Source organism: Loxodonta africana, chromosome 3 (genome assembly GCF_030014295.1).
Source record: "Loxodonta africana isolate mLoxAfr1 chromosome 3, mLoxAfr1.hap2, whole genome shotgun sequence".
In the NCBI taxonomy this organism is placed as follows: domain Eukaryota; kingdom Metazoa; phylum Chordata; class Mammalia; order Proboscidea; family Elephantidae; genus Loxodonta; species Loxodonta africana.
In genome coordinates, this window is record NC_087344.1 from 93,168,330 (window position 1) to 93,180,813 (window position 12,484).

Genomic DNA, 12,484 nt, shown 5'->3' on the forward strand with positions numbered 1-12,484 from the left:
TTTTCAAAGAAGTAATTTCTGGTTTTGTTGATCTTTTCTATTGTTTTTATGTTCTCTATTTCATTTATTTCTGCTCTACTTGTTATTATTTCCTTTCTTCTTGTGCTGTGAATTTCTTTTGCTGTTCTCTTTCTATTTGTTTGAGTTGCAGGGCTAATTTTTTTTTTTTGGCCCATTATTCCTTTTTGATGTGTGTATTTATTGCTATAAATTGACCTCTGAGCACTCCCTTTGCTGTGTCCCAAAGGTTTTGGTATGGTGTGTTTTTATTCTCATTTGATTCTAGGAATTTTTTAATTTCCTCTTTGATTTTTCCCATTACCCAGTTGTTTTTAAGCAAAGTGTCAATCAGTTTCCATGTATTTGATTTTTTCTCCTTGCTCTTCCTGTCATTGATTTCTACTTTTATGTCATTGTCATTAGAGAGAATGCTTTGTATTATTTCAGTGATGTGGATTTTATTGAGGGTTGCTTTGTGGCCTAAAGTGTGGTCTATTCTGGAGAATGTTTCACGTGCATTGGAACAGAATGTACACTTTGCTGCTGTTGGGTGGAGTGTTCTGTATATGTCTGAGAGGTCAAGTTGGTTGATTGTGGCCTTTAGGTGTTCTGTATCTTTATTGAGTTTCTAGATGTTCTGTACTTTACGAAGAGTGGTGTGTTGAAGTCTCCTACTGTTATTTTGGAACTGTCAATTCCTCTTTTTAGTGCTGTTAGTGTTCATTTTACTTACTTTGGAGCCCTTTCATTGGGTGCACAGATATTTATTAAGGTTATGTCTTCTTGGTGGATTGCCTCTTTTATCATTACATAATGTCCATCCTGTCTTGGAGGAAGTACAACCAGAATGCTCCTTAGAAGCAAGGATGGTGAGACTACGTCTCACATACTTTGGATAGGCTATCAGGAGGGATCAGACCCTGGAGAAGGACATCATGCTTGATAAAGTAGAGGGTCAGTGAAAAAGAATAAGACCCTCAATGAGATGGATTGACACAGTGGCTGCAACAATGGGCTTAAGCATAACAAAGATTGTGAGGATGGCACAGGACTGGGTGGTGTTTTGTTCTGTTGTACATAGGATCACTATGAGTAGAAACTGACTTGATGGCACCTAACAACAACAATGTCCTTCCTTGTCTCTTATGGCAGATTTTGCCTTTAAGTCTATTTCATCTGAGATTAATATTGTCACTCCTGCTCTTTTTTGGTTACTGCTTGCTTGATAAATTTTTTCATCCTTTGATTTTTAATATATTTATGTCTTAGCGCCTAAGATGTGTTTCTTGTAGACAGCATATTGATGGGTCTTTTTTTTTTTTTTTTAATCCATTTGGCCACTCTGTCTCTTTACAGGTATGTTTAAGCCATTTATATTTAATGTGATTATCAATAGATGTGAATTTATTGCCCTCATATTGTGCTTTTTTTTTTTTTTGTCATGCTGGCTTTTTCTTTGTTCCTCTTACTTCCCTATGCTGAGTTCCTTTTGTTTGTGGAATTTCTTTTGATTTCTTTTGTTATTACAGATTTTGTGTTTACTGAATATGTTTTTCTTCTTTTTTATTTTGATGAGTAGGTTTGTTAACTTTCTTTGTGGTTACCTTGAAATTTACCTTATCTTCCTAAGTTTGAATTTCTCTCCATTTGAAAGTTCTTTACCTATATCTGTTGCCGTCAAGTTGATTCTGACTCATGGTGACCCTATAGAGTTCCTGTGGGTTGGAATAGACTTGACGGCAATGAGTTATACCTACATCATTTATTCCTCCCCCCTTTTTATTGTACTTTAGGTGAGGGTTTACAGAACAAACCAATTTTTCATTAAACAGTACACATATTATTTTATGACATTGATTAACAACCCCATGACATGTTAACACTCTCCCATCTTGAACTTGGGTCCCCTATTACCAACTTTCCTGCACCCTCCTGTCTTCTAGTCCTTGCCTCTGGGCTGTTGTGCCCATTTGGTCTTGTTTTATCTTATGGGCCTGTCTAACCTTTGGTTGAATGGTGAACCTCAGGAGTGACTTCATTGCTGAGCTAAAACGGTGTCTAGGGCCCATACTTTTGGGATTTCCCCAGTCTCTGTCAGGCTAGTAATTGATATTTTTTTGTGAATTAGAATTTTGTTCTATGTTTTTCTCCAGCTCTGTCCAGGACCTCAGCTGGACACCATCTAGCTCTACTGGACTCAGTCAGGTGGAGGCCGTAGTAGTTGTGGTCCATTAGTGCTTTGGACTAATCTTTTCCTTGTGTCTTTAGTTTTTTTCATTCTCCCTTGCTCATGAAGGGGTGAGACCAGTGGAGTATCTTAGATGGCCACTCACAGGCTTTTAAGACCTCAGATCCTACTCACCAAAGTAGGATATAGAACATTTTCTCTATAAAATATGTTATACCAGTTGAGCTAGATGTTCCCTGAGACCATGGTCCCCAGAGCCCTTAGCCCAGTAATTTGGTTCCTCAGGGAGTTTGGATGTGTCTACGGGGTATTCCCCCTTTATTGTTTTGACATTGTTTTCACTTAGGATTGATGTCCCTGGTTGCCTGTTTTAAGTCTTTTCGCTTTGTTTTATCTGTCAGAGTTCTTTAATTAGATTGGTATCTAGATGATGCTCTCCTGTGTCCTAGATTCAGGTTGTTGTTTGATGTTGTTGGTTCCCTAACCAAAAGACTCCCTTTAATATTTCTTATAAGGTTGGCTTTTACATTATTCCCTTATTTTCTATTTCTCTGGAAATGTCCCAATTTCGCTGTTGTATTTGATAGACAGTTTTACATAATATATTTTTCTTGGTGGGTAGTTTATTCTTGGAAACCTTGGTGGCATAATGGTTAAGTGCTAGGGCTGCTAACCAAAGGGTCAGCAGTTCAAATCTGCCAGGTGCTCCTTGGAAACTCTAAGGGGCAGTTCTAATCTGTCCTACAGGGTCACTATGAGTAGGAATCGACTCGACGGCACTGGGTTTGGTTTTGTTTTGGTTAGTTTATTCTTTCAAGGTTTTATATATGTCATCCCATTGCCTTCCTGCCTGCATAGTTTCTGCCAAGTAATCAGAGCTTAGTCTTCTTGTTCCCCCTTTGTAAGTGACTTTTTGTTTTTCTTGAGCTACTCTCAGGATTCTTTATTTGTCTTTGGTTTTGGCAGGTGTGATTATGATATGTCTTGGTGGATTTCTTTGAAGCCGGTCAGTTTTTCATCTTTTGTGATTTGGGGGAGTTTTCTGCTAGCAAATCTTCAACAATATTCTCTGTGTTTTCCATTTTCTCTCCCTGTCCTGGAACTCCAGTCACTCATAAATTTTCCCTCTTGATTGTGTCCCACATAATTCTTGGGTTTTCTTCATTCTTTTCTTTGAAGTTTCCTGAAACAAAGTGGCATTCGTGAATTTGTCTTCAATCTCACTGATTCTGTCTTCCTTTGTTTCAAATTTGCTGCTAAAACTTTCTATTGAGTGGTCCATCTCTGAAATTTTGTTGTTTATCTTTTATATTTCTAGTTACTGTTTTCATGTGATTTCTAATTGTTTCTTTATTTTGATGTTTTGTGTTTGTATTATTTTCCTGAATTCTTCTATTGCTTTGTCTGTGTTTTTCTTGATTTTGGTTATGTTTTCATTGGTTTAGTCTGTGTTTTCCATGATTTTGTCTATTTTTTCCCTGGTTTTGTCTGTGTTTTCTTTGATCACTGTCTTAGCTATCTGGTGCCTCTATTACAGAAATACCACAAGTAGATGGCTTTAACAAAGAGAAATTTCTTGTCTCACAATCTAGGAGGCTGGAAGTCCAAATTCAGGGTGCCAGCTCCAGGGGAAGACTTTTTCTCTTTGTCAGTTTTGTCATAAGGTTCTTGTCATTGGTCTTCCCCTGGTCTAGGAGCTTCTAAATGCAGGAAGCATGAGTCCAAAGGACATGTTCTGTTCCTGGCACTACATTCTTGGTGGTATGAAGTCCCCCTGTCTCTCTGTTCACTTCTATCTTTTATATCTCAAAAAAGATTGACTCAAGGTAAACCTAATCTTGTAGATTGAGTCCTGATTCATTGGCATAACTTCCTCTAATTCTCCCTCATTAACATCACAGAGGCAGGATTTACAACATACAGGAAAATCACACCAGATGAAAAAATGGTGGACAATCACACTATACTGGGAATCATGGCATAGCCAAATTTATCCACATTTTGGGGGGACACAATTCAATCCATAACAATCTCTTTCTTAATCTCTTGGAGAGATTAGCATTTTGAATTCCATATCAGGTAGTTCCATTGCCTTTTCTTCTATTGAAGGGTTATCTGACTATTTTGGTCACTTGCTGGAACCATCTTGTCCTGCTTTTACATATGTTTTTATACTGTTTGCTGTCTCTGTGACATTAAGGTATTATTTTTTTCTTTATTGATTGTATATTCACGTTTCTTCCTGCTTTTTTGTTTTGTTTTCATATGTCAGGGTGGGCAGGCTGGGTGTGCTTTGCTACTTGCTAATCTTTGGGCAAGATAGTTCTCATCACTTTATCCTGGTGGGAAGCGCAATAACAAGTCTGCTGCTCTGTGAACTGGTTTGGCAAGGTGGCTTAGGGCAGACTGGGTGGGTGCTGTCTGCCTCCTGATGCTGGTCCAGCAGTGTGAATGTGCTCACTGTCCACCATGCAGCAGCTGGTTGAGTGGTGGGAGGGTGGGGCAGTGCAGGCCTAGTGCTATAACCGGTCTGAGCACTGTAGGAGCTCTAGTTGCATCAGAGGCCAGCAGGAAGGGGGGTTGTGGTGGCATACAAGGATAGGTGGAATGGAGAGAGAAAGAAAAAAAGGGCAGCATGTTGGGAGCCAGAGGATGGGGGCAGGTCGGGTGCAGGCACCAGCTGCTAGGTGGGAGAGATAAAGAAAAGAAAGAAAAAGAAAAACAAATGGTGAAGTGATGGGGGCCAGAGGGTGTGGGCAGGGCAGACCTGGAGCAGTGGGAGGCTGGTGTGCTGTTGGCACTCTATCCACAGTGGCGCATTTGGTTGGGGCTGACAGGAAAGGAGGGAGGGGGTGTAAGGGGCTAGGTGGAAGGAAGAAAGAAAAGTAGGAAAGGAAAAAAATGGTGCCGTGGTGGGGCTGGCAAGTGGGGCAGGGCAGACCTGGGGCAGATGTGGGCTGGTGCCCTGGTGCGCCAGTGGCTCTCTAGGCATGGCAGTATGGCAGGGGCTAGTGGAAAGTGGGACTAGGTGGGAGGGAGAAAGAAAAGGCAGAAAGAGAAGAAATATGGTGGTGTGGTGGGGGCCAGCAAGATGGGACGAGGAGGACCCAGGGGCTAGTGGGAAGAGTGGGGAGGTGGTGTACCAAGACAGGTGGGAGGGAGAAAGACAAAAAAAAGAAAAGAAAAGAACTGGTGGCATGGCGGAAGCTGGCAGGAAGTGTGAGGAGGTGGCATATGGGGTAGGTGGGAGGGAGAAAGAAAAGAAAGAAAGAAAAAAAAGAAACAAACAAAAGCCACATGGTTGGAGGGGGCGGGGTGGGCGCAGGATGGGAGGCTCGTATTAGGGACCTTGGCAGCAGGGGCTGGCAGGATGGGGGGGTTCTTACTTCTATTCACTGGAAGGGTAAGAGGTGGGTAAACATGTTTCTCTGGTTACTGGGTACTCTATCTCTTGTTCAAAGCTCTGTGAAGTTGCTTTTCCGAACTCCCTATGCAGGGTCATTGCTGACTGTGTTTCAAGATGGCCATGCTGTCCCATGTTGGCAGGTGACCTCTACTCAGTATCTCTTCTTGTTCACTGTTTTCTGTCAGTTTCTTCTTCTATTCAGTGTTTGAGCTAGTTCTTTATCCCTTCATTTGATCTTCCAAGATTGACATTTATATCTGTTTTATTTAGCTTTTCAGGTCCTTGCTGCAGAGGGACACTGTGGGGTGCCTGTCTAGGGTATTATGTTAGTGAGCTCTTCTTTTTTTTTTTTAAACAGCTTTATTGAGATAATTTAGATATAAAATTTACCCGTTTAAAGTGTACAATTCAATGGTTTTAGTATATTTACAGAGTTGTACAACCATAATCTAAATGCAAAACATTCTCATCCCACACAATAACCAGGTCTGTTTTATTTTTATAAAACACACCAAACTAATGAATAGTACCTTTGTCCAAGTCAAGTCCTACTTTCTTCACTACCACAGTAATGTTGCTCAAATAGTTGTAAAGATTATAGGATTAAGGAATCAGACTGTGGAAATATATTTTAACTACATCATTGACATTCATTTGGTAAGTCAGCTTGAAATATACAGTCAACCCAGGAGATTCCCTGGGGAGACTTGGTTAAATGCAAACACCTCTGCTAAATTCTTCTTCTCCAAGCACAGCTCTGATTTCATCAGCCCCTTGCTCAACTTGAAGGCAGCAGGTTTTTACTCAACTAACTTCAGTGGCTTCCTGTTATCTGAGTAATTACAGATCCTTAAACTGGCATTCACAAGATGATCTAAGATGGATCCCTCCCTCCCTCCCTCCCTACTTCCTTTCCTTTCTTCTTTTTTTGCTAAGGGAAAAACATTTAACATTTACTTAACCTTTAGCTTCAAGCTACCAGGAAACAGTCCCCCGCCACCCCGCACCCCGCCTGCCACACACGCACACCCTTTAATTTTCTTCTCAGCTCTTCTGCTGAAGAATTTGGCTTTCATGAAGACAGGCTGCTTTGGGAGCTTTCCCTTCCCTAGAACTTTGCAGTAGCCCGATCATATCTCATCAATGATGGAAACAGCTCCAGTCTTATTTTTGGCAGAATTATTATTATTTTTTTTTCACCCTTGTCTGCTCAGAACAAAGTCCACAACTTATCAAGGTTGACAGTTGGGCAGAACTCTGGTTCCTCTTCAAGTGATAATGTCTCACTCTTACAAACTTTCCCAAAGTAACCTGGATGATATTTGTAGAAACTGATCCTGTGGTGATGCATGCCACCAGCATTACCCAGGCCTCCTGGGTACTTCTGGTGCTTGCTGGTGCAGCTGTGGCCATGGCTCACGTGACCCCAAGTTTTCTGGGTCTTCCTCAGTCTGAATGGCATTTTGGCAGCCAAAGGAAAAGAATTCTTATCTTCTCTTTACAGACAAGCTCCTTGAATAAGTTGGCTATCCTTACAGTGCCTGCTTCCTCAGGGTTATGGTGGCTTCATAGAATGATTTGGTAGTATTCCATTCTTTTCTATGTGTTGAAGTACCTTTAGCAGCACTGGTGTTAACTCTTCTCTGAAGGTTTTGTAGAATGCTCCAGTGAAGCTGTCAGGGCCAGTTTTTTTTTTGTTGTTGAGTTTTTTTTTATTACCTCCTCAATCACTTCTTTTGTTAAAGGTTTATTTAGTTTTTCTACCTCAGTTTGTGTTAGTTTAGGTAGGTAGTGTGTTTCTTGAAATTTGTCCATTTCCTCTAGGTTTTCAAATTTGTTCAAGTACAGTTTCTCATAGTATTTTGGTATGATTCTTTTAATTTCAGTTGAGTCTGTTGTGATATCGCCAATCTCATTTCTTATTTGGGCTATTTGCTTCCTCTCCTGTTTTTCTCTTGTCAGTTTGGCCAATGGTTTATCAATTTTGTTGACCTTTTCAAAGAACTAGCTTTGGTCTTGTTGAGTCTTTTGATTGGTTTTCTATTCTCTATTTCATTTATTTCTGCTCTAATCTTTATTATTTCCTTTCTTCTGATGCCCGAGGGCTTCTTTTTCTGTTCTTTTTCTATTCAAGTTGCAGGGTTAATATTTTGGTTTTGGCCCTTTTTCTTTTTGGATGTGTGCATTTATTGCTATAAATTGATCCTGGGCACTGCTTTTGCTGTGTCCCCAAGGTTCTGGTAAGATGTGTGTCTTAGTCACCCAGTGCTGCTTTAATAGAAATAGCACAAATGGATGGCTTCAACAAGCAGAAGTTTATTCTCTTACAGTCCAGTAGGCTAGAAGTCCAAATTCAGGGTGCTAGCTCCAGGGGAAAGCTTTCTCTCTCTGTTGGCTCTGGAGGAAGGTCCTTGTCATCAGTCTTCCATTGGTCTGGGAGCATCTCAGCACAGGAACCTCACGTCCAAAGGATGTGCTCTGCTCCTGGCACTGCTTTCTTGGTGGTATGAGATCCCCAACTCTCTGCTTACTTCCCTTTCCTTTTATCTCTTGAGAGATAAAAGGTGGTGCAGGCCACACCCCAGGGAAACTCCCTTTACATTGGATCAGGAATGTGACCTGGGTAAGGGTGCTACAATGCCACCCTAATCCTCTTTAACATAAAATTACAATCACAAAATGGAGGACGACCACACAATACTGGAAATCATGGCCCAGGCAAGCTGATACACACATTTTTGGAGGACATAATTCAATCTATGACAATGTGTTTTCATTCTCATTTGTTTCTATGAATTTCTTTATTCTGTCCTTAATTTCTTCTATAGCCCAGTAGGTTTTGAGCAAGGTGTTGTTCAGTTTCCATATATTTGATTTATTTTCCTTGCTTTTTCTCTTGTTGATTTCTACTTTTATGGCTATAGGTCAGAAAAGCAGGTTTGTAATATTTTGATGGTTTGGATTCTGTTAAGGGTTGTTTTGTGGCCTAATATGTGGTCTGTTCCATGTGCTTTGGAAAAGAATGTGTACTTGGGTGCTGTTGGGTGGAGTGTTCTGTTTATGTCTATGAGATCAAGTTGGTTAATTGTGGCATTTAGATCTTCCGTGTCTTTACTGAGGTTTTTTTCCAGATGTTCTATCCTTCACTGAAAGTGGTGTGTTGAAGGCTCCTACTATTACTGTGGAGCTATTTCTCTTTTCAATGCTGTTAGAGTTTGTTGTATGTATATATACATGTACCCAAAGAGTGCTGTCTTTGGGTACATGTATATATTTATTATGGTTATGTTCTCCTGGTGTATTGACCCTTTAATCATTATATAGTGTCCTTCTTTATCCTTTGTGGCGGAATTTGCTTTAAAGTCTATTTTGTCAGAGATTAATATTGCCACTCCTACTCTTTTTTTGGTTGTTGCTTGCTTCATATATTTTTTCCATCCTTTGAGTTTTAATTTGTTTATATCTTTGAGTCTAAGGTGTGTCTCTTATAGGCAGCATATAGATGGATTTTTTTTTTAATTCATTCTGCCACTCTCTGTCTCTTTATTAGTGCATTTAGTCCATTCACATTTAGTGTAATCATTGATAGGTATGAGTTTACTGCTGTCATCTTGATGTCTTTTTTTTCATGTGTGGTGTTGACAGTTTCATTGTTTCACTTAATTTTCTGTGCTGTCATTGTTTTTCTTTATGTATTTTTTTCATTATTGTTGATTTTGTGTTTGCTGCATCTTTATGTTTTTCTTTTTTCTTTTGACAGGTAGATTTGTTAGTTTCCCTTGTTGTTACCTTAAAATTTATCTCTATTTTTCCAAGTTTAAACCAATCTTTTATTTCTTGATATCACCTTAACCTTCTCTCCATATGAAAGTTCTATGACTACACTGTTTAGCCCCTCTTTTTTTTTTTTTTTTAATGTTGTCATCGTTTGCATATTGACACTTCTGTTTCTCTATTTTCAGTCTTTTAGTTTTAACTTATTTTTGTAACTTCCCCATCTGAGTTGATATCTGGTTGTTCTGTCCTCTGTTCAGTCTTGGGTTGTTGTCGATATTGTTGGTTCTCTAGCTGGGGACTCCCTTTAACATTTCTTTTAATTTTGGCTTTTTTACAAATTCCCGTAACTTCTGTTTATCTGGAAATGCCCTAATTTTGCCATCATATTTGAGAGACTGTTTTGCTGGATATATAATTCTTGGCTGGCTACTTTTTCCTTCAAGACTTTATGTATGCCATGCCATTGTCTCCTTGCCCGCATGGTTTCTGCTGAGTAGTCTGAGCTGAGTCTTATTGACTCTCCTTTGTAGGAGACTTTTCATTTATCCCTAACTGCTCTTAAAATTCTCTCCTTATCTTTGGTTTTGGCAAGTTTGATTATATTATGTCTTGGTGACTTTCTTTTGGGATCTACCTTGTGTGGGGTTGGATGAGCTTCTTAGGTAGATATCTTCTCATCTTTCACAATGTCACAGAAGTTTTCTGCCAATGAATCTTCAACAATTCTCTCCGTGTTTTCTGTTATCCCCCCAGTTCGTGTACTCCAGTGGTATGGAGTATTGTTATGGTATAAAAACAAGAGTATGTTTTCCTCTTGATTGTGTCCCACATAATTCTTAGAGTTTCTTCATTTTAAAAAATTCTTTTATCTGATTTATCCTCAAATAAATTGGTGTCAAGTGCTTTGTCTTCAATCTCCCAAATTCCAACTTCCATTGCTTCAATTCTGCTTCTATGACCTTCTATTGAGTTTTTGTCCAATTTTGAAAAAATTTTAAAATAATTTTTATTGTGCTTTAGGTGAAAGTTTACAAATCAAGTCAGTCTGTCACATAAAAACTTATATACACCCTACTACATACTCCCAATTACTCTTCCCCCAATGAGACAGCCTGCTCCCTCCTTCCACTCTCTCTTTTTGTGTCCATTTTGCCAGCTTCTAACCCCCTCTACCCTCCCATCTCCCCTCCAGGCAGGAGACGCCAATATAGTCTCAAGTGTCCACCTGAAGCAAGTTGCTCACTCCTCCTCAGCATCTCTCTCCAACCCATTGTCTAGTCCAATCCATGTCTGACGAGTTGGCTCTGGGAATGGTTCCTGTCTTGGGCCAACAGAAGGTTTGGGGACCATGACTGATGGACTCCTTCTAGTCTCAGTCAGACCATTAAGTCTGTTTTTTTAATGAGAATTTGGGGTCTGCATCCCATTGCTCTCCTGCTCCCTCAGGGGTTCTCTGTTGTGTTCCCTGTCAGGGCAGTCATTGGTTGTGGCCAGGCACCATCTAGTTCTTCTGGTCTCAGAATGATGTAGTCTCTGGTTCATGTAGTCTTTTCTGACTCTTGGGCTTGTAATTACCTTGTGAGCTTGGTGTTCTTCATTCTCCTTTGATTCAGGTGGGTTGAGACTCATTGATGCATCTTAGATGGCCACTTCCTAGCGTTTATGACCCCAGACACCACACTTCAAAGTGGGATGCAGAATGTTTTCTTAATAGATTTTATTTTACCAATTGACTTAGATGTCCCCTGAAACCATGGTCCCCAAACCCCTGCCCCTGCTTCACTGACCTTTGAAGCATTCAGTTTATTCAGGAAACTTCTTTGCTTTTGGTTTAGTTCAGTTGTGCTGACCTCTCCTGTATTGAGTGTTGTCCTTCCCTTCACCTAAAGTAGTTCTTATCTACTATCTAATTAGTAGATAACCCTTTCCCACCCTCCCTCACTCCCCACTCTCGTAATCACAAAAGAATGTGTTCTTCTCAGTTTAAATTGTTTCTCAAAATCTTATAATAATGGTCTTATACAATATTTGACCTTTTGCAACTAACTAATTTTACTCAGCATGATGCCTTCCAGGTTCCTCCATGTTATGAAATGTTTCACAGATCCGTCACTGTTCTTTATCAATGCGTAGTATTCCATTGTGTGAATATACCATAATTTCTTTATCCATTCATCTGTTGATGGGCACCTTGGTTGCTTTCATTTTTTGCTATTGTAAACAGTGCTGCAATAAACATGGGTGTGCATACATCTGCTCTTATTTCTCTAGGATATATTCCGAGGAGTGGGATTGCTGAGTTGTACGGTAGTTCTATTTCTAGCTTTTTAAGGAAGCGCCAAATCGATTTCCAAAGTGGTTGTACCATTTTACATTCCCACCAGCAGTGTATAAGTGTTCCAATCTCTCCACAGCCTCTCCAACATTTATTATTTTGTGTTTTTTAGATTAATGCCAGCCTTGTTGGAGTGAGATGGAATCTCATCGTAGTTTTAATTTGCATTTCTCTAATGGCTAATGATCGTGAGCATTTCCTCATGTATCTGTTAGCCACCTGAATGTCTTCTTTAGTGAAGTGTCTGTTCATATCCTTTGTCCATTTTTTAATTGTCTTTTTGTGGTTGAGTAGTAGCAGAATCATGTAGATTTTAGAGATTAGGCGCTGGTCAGAGATGTCGTAGCTGAAATTTTTTTCCCAGTCTGTAGGTAGTCTTTTTACTCTTTTGGTGAAGTCTTTAGATGAGCACAGTGTTTGATTTTTAGGAGCTCCCAGTTATCTGGTTTCTCTTTGGGATTTTTCAGTAATGTTTTGTATTCTGCTAATGCCTTGTATTAGGGCTCCTAACGTTGTCCCTATTTTTTCTTCCATGATCTTTATCTTTTTAGACTTTATGTTTAGGTCTTTGATCCATTTGGAGTTAGTTTTTGTGCACGGTGTGAGGTATGGGTCCTGTTTCATTTTTTTGCAAATGGATATCCAGTTATGCCAGCACCATTTGTTAAAAAGACTATCTTTTCCCCAATTAACTGACACTGGGCCTTCGTCAAATATCCGCTGCTCATATGTGGATGGATTTGTATCTGGATTCTCAATTCTGTTCCATTAGTCTATG

The 12,484-nt window shown here is 39.7% G+C and overlaps 1 pseudogene; it reads right to left on the bottom strand.

The window, feature by feature from the left end:
* Positions 1 to 6,547: 6,547 nt before the first annotated feature.
* Positions 6,548 to 8,081, bottom strand: LOC135230542 (large ribosomal subunit protein uL15-like; annotated as a pseudogene).
* Between the last annotated feature and the right edge of the window lie 4,403 nt (positions 8,082 to 12,484).